Source organism: Rhinatrema bivittatum, chromosome 16 (genome assembly GCF_901001135.1).
Source record: "Rhinatrema bivittatum chromosome 16, aRhiBiv1.1, whole genome shotgun sequence".
Classification (NCBI taxonomy): Eukaryota; Metazoa; Chordata; class Amphibia; order Gymnophiona; family Rhinatrematidae; genus Rhinatrema; species Rhinatrema bivittatum.
Window position 1 is genome coordinate 17,857,819 of NC_042630.1, and position 19,390 is coordinate 17,877,208.

The following is a 19,390-nucleotide window of genomic DNA, read 5'->3' on the forward strand; positions in this document are numbered from 1 at the left end:
TTGTCTGGGATAGGTAAAGAGCCATGTTCAGAATCATCTGAAAAAGAAAAAATTGTCTGATCTGGACCCTGACGAAGGGGACGCTTCGGAGCTGACCCCACTCCCAAATCCGTGGAATAGCCCTTTTTGAGGAACGTGGCCTTAACCTCTGTTCAGATAAGAGACTCTTATGTCTCTTATGAAATTTCTTAGATTTGTAAGCTTTGCGAAGAAAACGAAGAAAACCCCCTGAAAAGGCAGAAGAAGAGGAAGAAGAATCTGAAATCTCCTCAGGGCTTTCAGCCGATAAATATGGCCCTGTTTCGCGCGGCTTATCCCCCCCAGGGACCGCCGGCTGAGGCGACAGCGGATGCGAGTCAGAAGCACCCTGAATAGCTTGTTGTGTCGCCACCCTCAGGGTAGACAGGAGTGCCTCAGTTCCCGCACTGCAGCTAAAAGAGTCCGGGGCAGGAGAGCAGCTGGGCCGAGGTTTTGGGGGCGCGCGAAGTGGCCGAGTCCCTTTTTTTTTTTTTTTTTTTAAATCGGCAAAATTGATGAGCCTTCCCCCCGGGGAGACAGGATGAACAGAGACTCTCCCTGGAGAGACGCGCGCGCATCTCCACAAGCGCGGAAGGCCGCGCCTCATGGCATTATAAAGAAAAAACGGCGCGAAATAAAAAGTATGAAATAAACTAAAAGAAACCCCGGCGAAAAATAAAGGCACAGGCCCACCGAACACCAAAAGGTAAGTAAACAACAATTCAGCTGTCAAGAATTATTATTATTTTTTTTACCTGACCGAAACACCGCGGCCCCCAGGAGCTGCTCCAAGTAGGGTGCGTGAGCCGGGCCCCCCGGTATCACCCCTGCCAGGAGTGGTTGCTGGGTACAAAACCTCCCCAACTCCGGCAGCCTCAAAAACCAGGAGGGATAGTCCTCCCAGGACTTGGCAACCTCCCGGGAGGCAGTGAAACAGCTGTGAAGAAAAAATAAAACCTTTTTTTTTTTTTTTTAATAACTTAAATGAAAAGAACAGGCTCTCTTCAAAAGAAAAAGAAAGCCTGCAAAAAATTAACTCCTAAACTACCTGACTAAATAACAAACTACCACAGACTGCAGGGGTTAGGGACGTCCACCTCTGCTGGGAGACAGAGAAATACTGATTAACTGCAGGTGGTGCTCCAGGGTATACGTCAGTCATTAGAATGTTTTCTCTGCCTCCCTCTGCTGGATTGGTGACATAACCCAGGGTCTGGACTGATCCAGGTACATACAGGGAAAAGCTGTTTACTTTTTTTTTTCTGTCTCGGACCCAGCTCACTCCTTAAATGAGCACAGCCCTGAACCTACCCTAAAGCCTCTAGCCTGCCCTGAAGTCCAACCATCAGAGGGAGATGCAGAAAAACCCCTAGTCAAGAAGGGAGAGAGATTATCAGAAGGAAAACACCATCCTGAATCCATCAGCTTCCTTGCCCACATTGGAAGCAGTAACTCTGCAGCCTGAAGGAGAGGGCTATAACTGTCTTCCCCCTCCAGACCCCCTCCAAGACATCCAAAATCATGTTGGGCACTCAACTTGAGGAAAGGAGCACCGCTATCACCTCTGGAATCTGCTCCTGCCTGCCCATCCTATCCTGACAGGCCTAAGTTCGCATACAAATATGCATGTCCACCATCTGCTGGAGACTGAGAATTCTGGCAGGCTGATGTCAGTGCAGGGCTACATGAGTGTGACATCAGAAAGTCAGTTGATCTCCATCTACTGGCTGGCGTGCATAACCCACTTGTGTGAACTGGCCTGCCTGGATGAAGAGGAATCTTGATTAGTCTATATTGTGGATGAAAAAAATCTGTGAGCTCACCGTTCTACCCTCCTCATCCAAAAATCAAGGTGTTTTTCAGTAAAATAAATCATCTCCAAAGATAAATTTTATTTAGTGTTTCCAGATAGTTTTACATCATTTTTCCCCCACTGTATCTAAGGTACAAACTTAAGATTGTGAGCCCTCTGGGGACAGGGAATTTCCTACTATACCTGAATGTAATTGCTTTGAAATGTCTGAAAGGTGGCATATAAATCAAATAACTAAGGACTTATTCCAGCTTTTCTTACAAAGATTTTTACTATCATCCATAAACAGAACTGGCTCTGCCTGTCTTCAATAACCCAAAATTATTACATGCCAATTCCAGCCCAAGGAAAATAACCAATAGAAATAAGTGAACAAAACAAAAAATACATACTTAAAAGTAACTTTACCTGCAAAATGGTCAAATGCCAGAAAAGTCCGTCCTGAACGAGGCTACCTATGGCGCTTCAGTGTGGCAGTGTCTTTGGTCCTGGAGAGTCGCAGCAGAAGAAAAATGAAAAAAAAAATAAAATATATATATATACAATCACATTTTAGTATCAGCTACTAAACTACAAGAGAAGTGACAATGGTCAGGGATTAAATGTTTTCCTAACAGAGATGCCCCAAAACTGTTCTGTGCTTGTTGTTGGGAAACTCTAAACCCAATAAAAATTATTGCCCCAAGCTCTCATGAATTCTCACATAAGGCTGGGATACAGCTTAGGCTCCTTCAAAGAGGGGGTTGCAATGTCATTGCCTCTGACAGTAACAGTCTTGGAGAAAATGAATCTTGGATTCCATCCGATAGTGGGAAAAGTACTCAGATCTATCTTCCAAAAGCTTGGTTTGGGGGGAGGAAGACAAGCTTCCTCATGGGAGTAAGGAGAGGATCCCTAATAAGTGGCAATGGAAAGGAAGGAAGAAAGGAAAGAGGACTTGCAATGAAGTATAGCATATCCATGTTTCTAAATGAAGCTTTACAATCTTTGCCAGTCGTTGCACACCTTTAGAGGCAGCATTTAATGGCACTGGAACAGATTGCTGAGGATTAAAAGATTACCATGGGCACCACAACTCCTCTGCAGAGCTCCCTGTCAGCTCGGACAGTGCTGTGCAAGTGAAAGCAGCACACTCGCCTCAGGTGAACCAGCGAGAGAAAAGGAGAATTTTTAAAAAAAACCTCCTAGGAATGGAAACATTGTCCTGATCACTGAGGGCAAGAGCAAAAGGCAAGAGTTCTCCTATAACCTTCCTGCACTCAAGGCTGATCCACCATCCAGAAAGCATTGCAGCCTGGTGCTTGTATACCGCAGGGGCAATACAGAACAAACCGAAAGGGGCAAACCTTACTGCACACATTCCACACCATGCTGCAGACGCACAACCAACCTGCCTATGTCACAAACTCAGAACTGTACACTTCCTTTCACCCACACAGTATTACAGTAGCAAAAGCTTCCTGGGATGCTACGGGAACACACGTGGCTGCTTCAAGAATGTTAAGCCATGTTCATAACAATGCCACATAATCCTTTATGCTTTTTCTAACATCAGACTTCATATGGACCAACCAAACCCAATGACATGTGAAGCACCATGCCAAACATGACTGTTCCCGGAGATGCAAAGTATCTTAAAACAATATTTGAAGTAATAAAGAAAAGCACCACCTTTAAACTGATCCTACATTGTACAACTATTTGCTATGTGTACTGATGAAATCCTATTCAGTGTCTGTCTATATATGAAAAATTAAACTATGAGCAGAGAAGTAACAAAAAACAAAAAAAGCTGACCGGGAAATTACTCTGAAGTAGAATTATGTTTTGATTTCACTAGATGTACAACATTAACCACCAATAAACCTCAGAGTTTATTAAATCACATTTCACTGCTGATCAGCACCATGAACTGGACAGCTCCTATGAGACAGATGGACAACCACATGAACATTTTTGAAATAACTTAAAAAAAAAGTAAGAGACAGTTTTATCAAATATCCATCCACAGAGTTGTTCCAGATAGCAAAAACCTCTCTTAAGCTGGATAAAGCAGCAGTCAGATGTCTCTATAGTTTCCATGGATGCTTCCCCATGACCCCATCCCTCTTCACACACATGCATATTGACAGCTCCTGTTGACAGATTAGTGCTATATCGGTATCCAATGTTCCTTCTAATTTCTGAAAGGCTATGGGGCTGATGTAATAAGAGCCACGGTAAAACAGGCTCTGGTTGAGTGTAAATTTTGATCACTGCACATGGCTAAAGCTGGTGCCTCCATAGGATGTAAAAAAATATACAGGTATATATTTTTATTTGCATGCAGAAATCCACACACACAAAGAAATGCACATACCTAAGCACAGTTAGGCCCTATGTAATAAGTGGCCACATCCTCGTAGAAAAGCCGCATTGATAATAAACATATAAAAGCAAGCGAGCGAACAGGTTTCCCAATTCAGTGTACGACCCTGAAATGTATTTCTAATAATTCGAATAACTGTGCGCTGCAGAAAACATGGCAAATATTTTCATGGGTGCTTGGGCACCAAGATTGGTGCTCAGCTGGGCGCAAATCTGGACACTCAAGCACCCAGAAAGGCGCCTAGCTAAGCACGAATCTGGCTGCTCAGTCGCCGAGATACGTACTCAGTTGGGCATGAATCTGGACGCTTGGGCACCCATAAAGGCACCTAGCTAAGCACTAATCTAGCTGGAACAGCCTGCTCCTCATGATCCCTCCTCTCCGCTTGCGCCCTCCGGATCCTCTCTCTCCTGCCACGACCTCCATCACCTGCCAAACTTTCTGCTGCTGTCATCCTTTGGCAAAGCTGCAGGATATACCACAGCATCAGGAATAGCTGGACACAATCAGAAATCTCCATCATCGAAATCACAACAGAGCTGTTCAGACACACAACCACGCCAATGCAAGTAATGGAATAAGATTGCCCCCCGAGACGGTACTGTCACTTAACTTGTGCCCTGACCGAGGCGATAAAATACCCACATTAAAAACCCGCACTAACATTAGCATGGTTCCCTGCATTGCTCATGATTAATCGCCTCCTTTGCATGCCATTAGCATGCACTTGCGCAGAAAAAAAAACACGTTTCAGTAAGCATATTCGTATGCGCTTTTTTTCCCACCGCACAAAACCCTTATTACATTCCCATATAGGGCTTTACGTGGGAAAAACAAACTTGCGGCAGCTTCAACGCACTTTATTACATCGGCCCCTATGTGCGCAAAAATTTTTGTGCAACTTTTTATAAACTGTGTTCAAATATGTGCGCTACAAGCCAGTATACAAATATCGGGATTTCTGGTGCGCAGTATGTTTTGCTGTGTACACACAAATAGTGCTGGTAGCATTGCAGCCCTGTGCTTCCTTTCTTAGGGGAAGAGCCCTAACTGGCCATGCACTGCATTCCTTGGCCTTCCTCCCCCTCCAGCAAGAAAACCTGAGGACCTCAACAGTCACAAAACTGGAAAAAGACAAAGGCCTGGCACAGTGGTTGGCAATGCAGCCTGGCAGCAGTAGACAGGAAGGCATAGTAAAGAGGTCCCAGATGAAAACAAGCATGCTCACATCTACTAATAACCCCTGAATAAGGCATCTTTACATAGAAAATCTCCTGCCTTTCACAATTTTAGTCCTTAGTGCTTGGCTTAGAAGAAACATGTCAAAGAATTACCAAGTTACTAGGAACAGCAAAACGTAGTGGTAATACCCAGGATTTACATTAGAAAACTTTCACTGTATTAAGGAAAACAACTGCCTTTCAGTCTATTTTTAAAAGACAGTAATGAGATTTGGCCTCCTGAGAAACAGCTGGGGGAGCCTTCTACAGAATAAGGCAAGAGGGGGCTTGTTTTCGTCTCCCCAATCTCCACCTTGGAGGACTCTGGGGGCAGGCTGCAGAGCTGACTATATCCTACCATCTTTCGCCTAGGTCCCAAGACTATCAATCTGCACCTTCATCATAATTCAGGGGATGAGGAAAAGAAAGCTGCACACACAGAGGCCAAAACTAACAACTTTCATTTGAAAAAAAAAAAAAAGAAAATACACACACTAGTAGAAATAGAAACATGAAATGAGCTCCACCGATTACCTTCTCTAGGCCAGATTAAACATGTTCAATCCCCCTCGTTCCATATACAGAAAGCTTCGAGCAGGACAGTTCCAGAGTTTGCTTTTAATGCCAGCAGCCACTATGTTAAACATCCCCCCCATCAGAGATGCACATCTGGCAACAAGAGAGAGAGCCTTTTCCATTGCCTCCCCTAAACTTTGGAACTCCCTACCTAAAGATCTGAGAACCCAGCACAACCTAAAAACGTTCCAAAAAGACCTAAAAACATTGTTTCGCAAATGCTACACTGACCTTCATACGTCTGATCATCCCAACTCACAATTGAACTTTCACCCAAAAACCTCAGAATAACTTCTCTCCAACCAGAACCTACATACCCTCCTCGTCCCACTTAATAATACTTTCTGGGCTTGAAATGTTTAACTTCTGTTTAATATCCACCTTGTTATACCTTTTTGCACAACTGTTAAGAAAATGTATATTTTGTAAACCGTTATGATGGCTCTACAAAACTCAACAAATAAATAAATTCTTCTTCTCTTTATTAAAGGCAGGCATGGGGGGGGGGGGGGGGGTGGCAGCAGTTTTTGCCTACTCTCTTGGATTCCAGCTCAATCAGAACTGGCATCTGGCTCCATGAACTTTAATGTTTCATATCCCCTCCTAACCTAAGTGAATGACAGCCCTCAGCTGGGGGGGGGCATGCACTAGAACCCTGCAATCATGGACCCTAAATCCAGGCAATAGCTATTGCCACTGCACAATGACTGCAACTCCTTACCCACAAGGGCTGAGAATGCTGCTAATGCAAGTGCCTGGTCAAACAAATTTTCATTCCAGAAGACTACCAGGCCACATTCAGCACTGTGCTATTGCAGCTCAGTACAGGATCCTGTAGAACAAATCATGTGGCCTGAACTGGTAAGCCACAGGGCCCAACAGTGCCTCTAGGTCACTAGAGGAAGAGATGGGAAGGAGCTACAGTGGAGAGAGACAGAGAAAGAGTAAAAAAAAAAATAAAAATAGAGGAAGAGGATGAAAGTAGATAATGCAGAGGAAAGGAAGGACAGGAAAAGGAGATGCTAAATGGGTAAAACAAAAATAAACAAAAAAAGACAACTGCCCCCCCCCCAAAAAAAATCAACATACCATACACCCAGGCAGAACAAAGGGATATAATATGAAGCTCCAAGGAAGTAGACATAAACATCAGGAAAGTTTCTTTACAGAAAGGGTGCCTGGAATGCCCTCACACAAGAGGGAGTGAAGACAAGCATGGTAATGGAACTCAAGGGGGTGTGGAATAAACACAGAATCCCTAATGAAATATAGAGGATCCCTAATGAAACTCAAGAGGAGACAACTCAGTACCAACATCAGGAAAAATTTCTTCATGGAGAGGGGGGTGGACACCTGGAATACCCTCCCGGAAGCGGTGGTAATGACAAAAACAGTAACTGAATTCAAAAGGGCATGTGATAAACAGTGCGGATACCTAGAGGCTAGATGATGGAAATGAAGAAAGGGGTGCATAAGGGTAACCTGCATGGAGTGTCAGTTACTACCCTTAACCGAAGGCATGGGGTAACCTGCATGGAGCAGTAGTTACAACCCATAACAGAAAACATGGGGGTAACCTGCACAGAACTACTATGAGCAAATTGCTGGGCAGACTGGATGGACTACTTGGTCTTTATCTGCCACCAATACTATGTTATGGTTAAAAGATGGAAATGAAAAAAAACCCAAAAAGCCTGCATTAACTGGGGTAACCTGCATGGAGCAGCACTTACCCCCCATGTCTTCTGTTAAGTGTAGTAGCCTGCATGCAGCAGCCATTACCACCCTATGCAATCTGCTAGGCAGACTAAATGGACTACTTGGATATATTTCTGTCATTATTTACTATATTAGTGGCCTGTTTGGGTCACAAGTACCCAGCAGATCCCAAAAAGATTATCTAGTTCTTTACTTATGCCCAGGGATAGTAATAGCTTTCCCTAGTCTATCTGGCCAATAATGTTTTATTAACTTTTCTTTCAGGAACTTGTCCAAACCTCTCTTATATTCCTCTATGCTAGAAAGTACTTTTTCACTCAGCTTGATTGTGCACTAAGTGAAAAAATACTTTCTGCAACTTGTTTTAAATCTGTTTATTGTTAGTTTCATGGTGTGTCCCCTTAATTTAGTATTATTTGAAAATGTAAATAGGGCCCTTCCTGTACACGCCATCAAGATAATTGCTTACAACTTTGTGTGTTCCCCCCTAATGACAGGGTTTGTCTGGACTATGGGATTATTATGTGCATTTAATATTCTTGAATGCTTGCCTAGGATATGATTATTTTTATTAAGACAGTTACAAGTTTAGATTTTGGCCTTGAACTCTTTTTTTATTTGCATTCAAAAGTACAATATATATATATATATATATATATATAGGTAGTTTGCTGCATCTGGATTTAGAGGACTATTTTAGACATATTCAGGTCTTAAGAGGTGTAATATTGTTCCTGGCTTGCCAATACCCTTCATTATCAGTTTAGAACGGTGCTTTCTATATTTGTTTCAGGTTCTCTCTTTTTTTCTGTTTGGCTTTATTTACCTGTGCAATCCCCACTCATTCTTCTAACATGTTCCCTCTTAGCCATTTCTTTTGCAAGCTGAAAAGCCCTAATCTGTGTAGACTCATGATAAAAGAGCAGGTCCATCCCCTTTATCAATTTTTGTTGCCCTCCTCTACAAGGCACTCTACAGTCCTATATATAAGTAGAAACAACATACATCATTTTTATTTTTATCATATCATAGAAACATATAGAAACATAACATACATCATTTTTATCATGTCAGATGAATCTGGGCCAGATTTAAGATTATACTGCCCACAAATGGGATATTTTGCCCCCAGAAATATGAGAGCAGCAGGAGTCATTTCAATTTTTGGGCACCTTAGGCACTTCCCTATGCCTAAATCTGGCCCTGAGTTGAATTTACTTTTTTCCTAGTCAGTGAGATGCTAAAGTTTACTTGCACACCGAATTAAGTGGTGACTCTTGTACAACATAAAGGTGAGAGTTTTAGTGCTTCCAAGGCAAAAAGCATTTTGCTGGTTCCCACCTCCACTGACAGCTGGCAGACATACTCCTCACTTGTAGCTTATTGGCTGTCGGAGGAAAAGGAGGAGCTTGCTTGCATGCACTTTCCCTTGGGGATCCCTGCAGCCCTATGCCAATAATTTCCCTATGTTATCTCCTCAGAACCTGAACTAGGTCTCAAATCTCACAAGTCCACTTCACAACTATAGAGATGCCCTCATCCAGAATACCCCCATACCATGTTGGCTGACTAGCCTTCAATTTTCAGTGGACTAAATACAAATCTGGTGGCCACATACCCTACACAGACTATAGCAGATGTACTTGCAGCACTTATTAAAACATTACTCCCCTGTGTCTTGGACTGGTAATATTAGTGTCACACAGTGTCACATTGCTGCATGCCAATGATAATAAAATAGATTTTGCTAGAACTATAAAATGATATGCATCAGGTGATTAAAAAATCTTTCCAATACACAATTGAAACTGTACTCTCTCTCACAGTTGGCATTAGGGCTATCCAAACCCTACTTACTACCAAAGAAAGTGCTAATTTGATGAGCCACACGCTCTCCTTCTGATTTTCTCTCAACATTGCTAATAAACCCTGCAGCCTAAAAATACACTTAAAGGTTATTTGAAAGGTATGCAGAATTGCACTACCTTCCCTTCTCAAATAAAATGAGCAAACAGCTAAATGAAAAATAGAGAGAAACAAAACAAGTCACATGTGAAAAAAAACGTTTTTTTTTAAAAATAAATCGATTATCTACCCAATGCAGGAAACAAAAAGTACTGTTAGACCATGTAATATACGCCATACAAATAAAAGGCACAGAAACACCAAATACGGTGCGAACGTGACCCCATATGGGAGCCTGATCTGATAAACAGAAGGGCTATACGACGGTCTCTCTGACTGATGCTCGACCACGTCCCTGTCACCCCCCACCCCTCCAGCCAGAAACTCCCCTTTGACCCATGCTGCCTAATCCCAATCCCTCCTCGCTCCTTCCCCTTTCACCTTGACCTCCTCCCCCTCCCTATTTCTGCTTCACCTCGGCCCCCCCGTCAGGCCCCGGCTGAGATAACGCACCACCCCCTCTCCATTTTCCAATGACAGCGCGGTACCTCGACCCCCGTTTCCAGGCTCACCCGCGGCCCGGCCCCCCGGTTCTCACCCGCTCCGCTCGAAAAAGAAGAGCAGCATCCAGCGCCCCGGGCAAGAGACGCCACGACCGGCCTCTCTCTCTCTCACACTCTCCCCGCTCCTCTCCTACACCGCTGCCTCCTCACATCCCCCTCCCTTCCCGGCCGCCCAGCGTCCACCAACCGCCGTCCCCTCCGCGCATGCGCGCCGACGACAGCCTCGGCCGCCGCTCCTGCGGACGTCAGCGCGCACCCCCAACTGGGCGGGACCAACTTTCTACCTCCTTTGCCCCACCGGCTCTAACCAGACACGCTCTATATTAAGTGCTTGAAAGAAATGTAGCTTCAAAAAAATAAAAAGTGCAGAGGCGGTTGGCGTGCTATTGCGCCTGCGTTGAGGCGCGCGAATCCCCGCCCCACGCTTTGAAACCTGGCGCGCGGGCAGAGGAAAGCAAGGTGGGGAACTGCGCGCTTGTGGAAAGGGGGATTGGTTATTCATTAGCGCGTGCCTCTCCCTTGTGGTGTGGCAATTTTTATTTTGCATTTAATTTAATGCAATTTCAGTTTTTATTTCATCTTCTCACTACCAGGGTTGGGAAAATGTAGCTGGCTCTACGGCCAAGCATGGACGAAGAAGCAAAAAAGGGGAGGGTAAAAAAATTGATATTCAACTTTTTACATGTATATTTTGTAAAAAAAAAAAAAGTTTTTAATTATTTAAACAGAGTGCTAAAAATGATTAGGTCTGATATACTACCTGAAGGATTTTCTCCATTTTATGTCCATGAGGAAAATGCTGAGGAAAAAATAAATGATGTAAGGACCTGTTGAAACCTTAGCCTCGTGCTAAGCAAGTCAATAAGGGCCTTTAGAGTAATCATCGAGACTGCTGAAATTCAAGTTTTTTTCAAACGAAAACAAAAATCTACTCCTTTGCACTAAGCAAATGGTATGCTAATATATTGAAAGTAAAAAATGGATGTCGCAAAAATGAAGTTAAAATGCGCTTGCAGCCTTTTGCATAGGTTGAACGCACATTTTAACTCGTGGGGAGGGAGTGGAGTCCCTTAGCGTCAGGAGTTTTGTGTACGAATCACAATGGTGTTTTGTGCGCATAAAAATCTTTTATATGCCCAGCATACGGTTTCTGCTTATTTTGTATGCTTAAATTAAGAGGCAGGAGAAAGAAGACCCAACAATACACTAGCAAAGAGCAAACAGGATAGTGTGTGAGAGGCAGCTGGTTATCATGGTGGGAGCAGCTACGTAAGGTTGGAAAAAAGACGGGAGAAGTAGGGTAAGTAGCAATCTAGCTTACTGCTGCAGTTTAGTTCTGCAGGCTGCATGCCTCCAGCACATTACCACTGTAAATTGTATTCCAAGTCTGTCTAGGAGATAAGTTTCCATTGCTGAGAAACTACAAGTTGAGTTAGTACAGCTCAGCCTTGGCCATAATAAATAATGCCTTGATTTGCATGGGGGTGCTAGCCTTTACTAGAGGTTTTATGTACACTTTTACATGCACTACTCCTTGCTGCATCCAGTAACTTTTGGAGTCAGAAAATTGCCATTCCTTTTCATACCATCAATTAGTCCAGATGCATGGATTTTGCTTCCCTATCAGTAGAAGACGACAGAGAAGAAAAGCTTTACTGACAACTGCTTCGTTAGCATGGCACCTGCTGTCCCCTGCAGATAGAAGAGATGCAAAACCTGCAGTCTGGACCTTAATAAAAAAAATAAATAAAAAGATTTGCCTACACCCTGAAAGAGGGGCTACTCTAGTTCAGTAGCTGAGCATGGGGTTGGGGATGGGAGGTCTAGCTACCTCCTTATCTTCCACCTGGCTCGCTATCCTCCCTGCTAGATTGCGGTCGGTAAAAGTATTTACCTTTCCTTCATTAGTTTCAGATTGAAAGACTACAGCTTGCCTATGGGTGGATGTGGTAAAGGCTCAGTAGACAGCAGTGGTTCCGAGGTATCTTCAAAGGATCCAAATGATACATTAGAATTAGGGCATCCCACCCATGAGGTGCCAAAAATAAGAAAAGTAGACCAAGTACCTGTAATTAAAAACAGACCTGAGCTAAAAGATTCCAATTTAGTAGGGATAATTAAAAACCAGAATGATAATTAAAAAGCAGAATAAAAAACAAAACCAAACAAAAAACACACTTTGAAATGTTTGTATGCTAATACCAGAAGTCTAAGAAGATGGGAGAATTAGAATGTATAGCAGTGAATGATGACATAGACTTAATTGGCATCTCAGAGTCATGGTGGAAGGAGGATAAGCAATGGGACAGTGCTATACCGAGGTAAAAATTATATCACAATGACAGAGAGGAGCATCTGGGAAGCGGGGTGGTGCTTTATGTCCGAGATAGCATAGAATCCAACAGAATAAAGATCCTGCATAAGACTAAATGCACAATCAAATCTTTATGGGTAGAAATTCCTTGTGTGTTAGGGAAGAATATAGTGAGAGGAGTATACTACCCTCCACCTGGCCAAGATGATGAGACAGACAGTGAAATGCTAAGAAAAATAAGGGAAGCTAACCAAACTGGTAGTGCGGTAATAATGGGAGATTTCAATTACCCCAATAATGACTGGGTAAATGTAACATCAGGACATGCTAGAGAGATAAAAGTTCCTGGATGGAATAAATGACAGTTTTATGGAGCAATTGGTTCAGGAACAGACAAGAGAGGGAGCAATTTTAGATCTAAATCTCAGTGGAGCACAGGATTTGGTGAGAGAGGTAACGGTGGTGGGGCTACTTGGCAATAGTGATCATAATATGATCAAATTTGAATTAATGACTGGAAGGGGGGCAGTAAGCAAATCCATAGCTCTGGTGCTAAACTTTCAAAAGGGAAACTTTGATAAAAATAGAAAAAAACTGAAAGGAGCAGCTACAAAGGTAAAAAGAGTGCATGAGGCATGGACATTTTTAAAAATATCATCCTAGAAGCACAGTCCAGATGTATTCTACACATGAAGAAAGGTGGAAGGAAGGTAAAACGATTACTGGAATGGTTAAAAGGTGAGGTAAAAGAGGCTATTCTAGCTAAAAGATCATAAAATTGGAAGAAGGATCCATCCAAAGAAAATAGGATAAAGCATAAGATAGGCTAAGAGAGAATTTGAAAAGAAGTTGGCCGTAGAGGCAAACACTCACAGTATAAACTTTTTAAAATATATCCGAAGCAGAATGCCTGCGAGGGAGTCAGTTGGACCGTTAGATGATCGAGGGGTTAAAGGGGCACTTAAGAGAAGATAAGGCCATCGTGGAAAGATTAAACAATTTCTTTGCTTTGGTGTTTACTGAAGAGGATGTTGGGGAGATACCCATTCCGGAGAAGGTTTTCATGGGTAATGATTCAGATGGACTGAACCAAATCACGATAAACTTAGAAGTTGTGGTAGGTCTGATTGACAAACTGAAAAGTAGTAAATCACCTGGACCGGATGGTATATACCCCAGGGTTTTGAAGGAACTCAAAAATGAAATTTCAGATCTATTAGTAAAAATTTGTAACCTATCATTAAAATCACATTGTACCTGAAGACTGGATGGTGGCTAATGTAACCCCAATATTTAAAAAGGTCTTCAGGGGTGATCCTGGAAACTGCAGACCAGTTAGCCTGATTTCAGTGGTGGGAAAAATAGTGGAAAGTGATCTACAGATCAAAGTCACAGAACATATAGAAAGACATGGTTTAATGGAACAAAGTCAGCATGGCTTTACCCAAGGCAAGTCTTGCCTCACAAATCTGCTTCACTTTTTTGAAGGGGTTCATAATAATAGATATAGGTGAAGCGGATGTAGTGTATTTGGATTTTCAGAAGGCATTTGACAAAGTTCCTCATGAGAGGCTTCTATGAAAAGTAAAGTCATGGGATAGTAGCGATGTCCTTTCATGGATTACAAACTGGTTAAAAGACAGGAAACAGTAGGATTAAATGGACAATTTTCTCAGTGGAAAAGGATATACAGTGGAGTGCCTCAAGGATCTGTAGTAGGACCTGTGCTTTTCAATATATTTATAAATGATCTGGAAAGAAATACAACAAGTGAAGTAATCAAATTTGCCAATGACACAAAATTATTCAGAGAAGTTAAATCACAAGCAGATTGTGATAAATTGCTGGAAGCTCTTGTGAGACTGGAAAATTGGGCATCCAATTAGCAGATGAAATTTAATGTGGATAAGTGCAAGGTGATGCATATAGGGAAAAATAACCCATGCTATAGTTACACAATGTTAGGTTCCATATTAGAAGCTACCACCCAGGAAAGAGATCTAGGCGTCATGGTGGATAACACATTGAAATCGTCGGTTCAGTGTGCTATGGCTGTCAAAAAAGCAACAGAATGTTAGGAATTACTAGGAAGGGAATGGTGAATAAAACGGAAAATGTCATAATGCCTCTCTATCGCTCCATGGGAGACCACACCTTAAATACTGTGTACAATTCTGATCTCCCCATCTCAAAAAAGATATAGTTGCGATGGAGAAGGTACATAGAAGGGCGACCAAAATGATAAAGGGGATGGAACAGCTCCCCTATGAGGAAATACTAAACAGGTTAGGACTGTTCAGCTTGGAAAAGAGATGGCTGAGGGAGGATATGATAGAGGTCTTTAAAATCATGAGAGGTCTAGAACCGGTAAATGTGAAATCGGTTATTTACTCTTTTGGATAATAGAAGGACTAGGGGGCACTCTATTAAGTTAGCAAATAGCACCTTTAAAACTAATCGGAAAAAAATTCTTTTTCACTCTGGCATTTGTTGCCAGAGAATGTGGTTAGTGCAGTTAGTGTAGCTGGGTTTAAAAAACGTTTGGATAAGTTCTTGGAGGAGAAGTCCATTAACTGCTATTAATCAAGCTTACTTAGGGAATAGCCACTGCTATTACTGGCATCAGTAGCATGGGATCTACTTAGTGTTTGGGTAATTGCCAGATACTTGTAGTCTGGATTGGCCACTGTTGGAAACAGGATGCTGGGCTTGATGGACTCCTTGGTGTGACCCAGTATGGCAATTTCATATGGTCTTATGTTCCACTAACCCGCCTTCATATCAGTTATTTTCAATGGGGTCTGTGCTCTTAGTGGGATCAATTAACCCAAGCACTGTCCTCTGTGGTTTAGAACACAAGAGAAATAAAAAGAGAATTGCAGTGGTGGTTACATCCACCAATCCTCCATGAAGACGCTCCTCTGCACACACGCCACTATAAAGTAACACTAATGATGGAGGCTTCCACCACCCTAACCCTAGTCTCGTCACATCTTTGGTGCAAGTCCATCTCAGTGCCATAGAGGCACATCATATTCCGATTGACAGCAAACATGTTACTATATAGATTCATGAAAGGTCTACTGCATGTCAAGCTTCTGGTGCAAAAAACATGGTTCCATGGGACTTAAATGTTGTCCTTTATCAACTGATGAAGCCTCCTTTCAAGCAGCTGGAGCCAGCTCTGCTAAAATTCTTAACATGGAAAGCAGTGTTCCTTGTAATAGTTATTTCAGCTGGAAGAGTCAGCAAACTCCAAGCTCTCATTCACTACCAAACATATATGCAGTTTTTCCATAACAGAGTGGTCTTCCGTACTCGCTTGAAGTTTCTACTGAAGGTCTCCGCTTTTCATATCAGTCAATATTGCCTACGTTTTTGTTTTTTTCCCAAGGCATCATTGTGCATGAAGAAGAAAAAGCCCTTCATGTCTTGGACTGAAAAGAGCATTAGTTTACCTCAAGAAATGAACTCAGCCACATTGCCAGTCTTCTCAGCTCTTTGTATCAGATGACCCTAACAGATTAGGTGTAACCAGTTGCCAGGCACACTGTGTCAAACTGGATAGCTGAGTACATTCTATACAGCTACACCTTTAGCAGAACTGCAAGTTTCTGATTCCGTAAAAGCCCATCACGTGAGAGTTATGGCTTCTTCTATTGCTCATCTCCGAAAACTGTCTCTCGAAGACATCTGCTGTCATGTTTCTATTATTAGGGGTCTGTTTGGAATCCTTGGAAACTTTGCATTTACAGGTGCCGCTCTCTGTAGCATGGTAATTTTGGGTACACCTGAGGCACTGCAGCTGCCTCTGGTGCATTTCATCATCATCGCCTTTGCCGTAAACACAGCAGTTGAGAGCTTTCAGCTTGTGCACAGGGGCTTGCCTTTCCCGGAGGGAACTCGTTAAGACTATCGGCGTTCGCCTTCCTTCCACATACCCCCCCTCCCAACACACACACCACCAATACACACACACTGTCAGTCCTTTCCTTTAGTTCATAGAGAAAAGTAGAACTACACTGCTCTAATGGAGTTCTGGGGATCCCTGTTCCTTCCTCCCCTTGTGCCAAGACCAAACATTTTCATGCAAGTCTTTTGCAGCTGTCTCTTGGGCATTAATCTTCATCTTCATTAATTAATTAATTAATTCATTAATTCATTAATCTTCATCTTCATCCATAACTATTTTCATCTTGACCTTGAATTTCCCCTCAAACTCCATACATCCAACAGACCGATTAGAGAAATCCACAAAGGAGAGTTACAACCCCCTCCAACCAAAACCATTCGCCTAGTTTCGACCAGGGTCCGAGCCTTTTCTCTAGCAGGTCCAAACATTTGGAATAGCCTTCCTGCAGAACTCAGGTTGGAATCATGCCTACTAACTTTTAAAAAAAAACTTAAGACTTGGCTGTTCCGACTAGCCTTCTTGGATCCTTCAGACACACAATAATCTACCATCCTACTCACGAGCCATGGAACCATGCCTTCTTTGTGAGATGCCTCTTATCCAATACCTCCGCAATTAAACTATCTTATGACTTTTGATTTTAAGTTATGGCCCTACTCGGGCCTTTTTTACTCTATTTACTTCCAAGCTGTAAAGCCTCCAAGTTTATAGTCCTTGTTCAATGTAACTTTCTTGCTCTCTTTCTGATTATAACTTATTGTTCCGTTTTTTGTTACAAGTTTCTATCCCTCGTTCGATGTAAACCGATCTGATATGGTATTCAACCATGAAGCTCGGTATAGAAAAATGTGAAATAAATAAATAAATAAATCTTTCTTTTTATTTCTTTGCCAATATAGAAAATTTCTCTTAAGTCATAAAGGAGTATATTTTCAAAAGGCTTAGTTGGGTTATAACCATGTAACGTCAGAGAAATATATGTAAAGCCTGATAACTGAAAATTGTAGCGGCTATAAAGAACACATGTATTTTACTACATGCATACTATTTGCCACATAAAAAAAAACAAGTGTTACCAGGGATACATTTAGAAAACTAGACGCATACATTGAATTTTAAAATATACATGCATATTTTTTCCCCAAGTCCATCCACACAAATAGCTGAAGAATGGGCAGGTACTCTTAACCATTCTAATATTATTCAAATTTTGAAAGTTTCTCTTTGAAAATTTGCTAATGTTATGCAGGTACAAATGTACCTTCCTCCTCATCCTGCTACACTATTGCAGACTAATGGGTTGTTCTTCCCTACCAGCAGATGGAGACAGAGAGCACCGCTTTCTCTGTGACATTATCACAGGTGCTAACATGATGTAGTCTAGAAAATTCTTCCGTATTCTCTACCTCCAGCAGATGGTTGGACGTACTGGTGGTGCAGGATTATTTCTGACAATGCCTTCCTAACACTTGGGGTTGGAGTAAGGCAGGGGGTTCTCCAGTATCCTAAGGTCAAGCTCCTGGTTTTCAAATACCAAGGTAGCATGCCTGCTCAGATGGTTTCCAGCCCCAGAGGGAGTTTGGTTGAGCCCAAGGGATCTGAGTTGGCAGATATTTTAAAAAAAAAAAAAAAAAGATCTTTTGAGTCTGCTTCCTCCCTCTTCTCTACTTCTTCTGGCTTCTTCGCCTTTAAAGATTTATTTTTAAAAACAAGGAAATAGGAAATAAATTATAGAACAGCTGAAGGCTCTTTCTTCAAGCATGTTGCCAGCAGTGGAGGTAAGTTTCACTAAGTTTTGGTGGCGAGTTCCTTCAATACCACTCTAAATTGACCACCTACACTCCTGATGGAGAAAGACTGCCAGGCTTTTCTTTAGGGATTGAGATTGTGTCCCTTATTAATCAGATGGTCATTGCCCTAAAAATTTCAAAAGACGACCCAGAAGAAGCTCCTGAATGGGATCCTACTATTAAGGTCTGCATAAGTCCACTAAGACTTTTCCCCCTTCACTTCAAGCTGGAGGAAATGGCGATAGCAGAATGAGAATCTCCAGATTATAGGCTCAACGGAGTTAAACCTTTTGGTAAGCTGTATCTGCTACTGCAGGAGCCATCCCAGCGCTTGTTCTTGATGTCCACTGTGGATGCACTGGTTTCAGCAGTTACAACTATTCCTGTAGAAGGTGGCACTTTTCTTAAGGAGCCTCAGGATAGGAAGATTGAGATTCCTTTTAAAAATGTTTACTTCTTTCTGTGTTGTCAGTGCAGTTAGCAATTTGTGGTGGGATGGTGTCTTGAGCTCTTCTGTGCTGGGTCCAATAATTTCCAAAAGGGGATGAGGCTGCCCACCTAGAGTCAGCTCCAGCTTTGCAGATGCCTTCTGTGACCTTATCAGAATTTCATCTCATTCAGTTGCTCCATCGGTTCTGCTAGGAGACTCTTGTTGCTAAGGCATTGGGCAGCAGATCCTTGGTCGAAGACCCATCTACATAAACTTCCTTTCATGGGAAAATTACTCTAGTGAAGGATTTGGGAGATCACAAGCCTAATTGGTTCCCAGAAGAAAAGACACGTGTCTTTTATTGGCCCAACATAGGCAAGGCACATGATACCAAGAGGTATAGATTAGGCAAGCAGTCCTTTCAATTCAGGGGCAGGAACCAGTCCTTTTCTGGCTCAATGAAGTTGAGACTGGACTCTACAGCCTCCTCCATGACCGGTAAAACTTACCAATTAAATCAGAAAGGTTCACTCTCTGGTGTTGCCTGTAGGTAGGCCGCCTACAGCAGTTCTACCTGGAATAGACCCACATAACTTCAGACCAATGGGACTTGGAGGTTATTCAACATGGATGTGCTCTAGTGTTAGCTGCTCTGATCCCCATCACCTTTATGGTTTCTCCTTGCTCCTCAGCTGTTAAAAGGGTGGTAGTGCAGACTATGCTCCAGAGGTTACAGTTGTTAAGGGCAGTGGTTCCTGATT

The 19,390-nt window shown here is 42.5% G+C and overlaps 1 protein-coding gene across 1 annotated transcript in view; it reads right to left on the bottom strand.

The window, feature by feature from the left end:
- Positions 1 to 9,308, bottom strand: part of LOC115077956 (vigilin-like) — a 106,888-nt gene extending 97,580 nt beyond the window's left edge. Inside the window, 2 exon segments of the mRNA XM_029580416.1 lie at positions 2,240 to 2,319; positions 9,056 to 9,308. The gene's annotated coding sequence lies outside the window, so the exon portion shown is untranslated.
- Between the last annotated feature and the right edge of the window lie 10,082 nt (positions 9,309 to 19,390).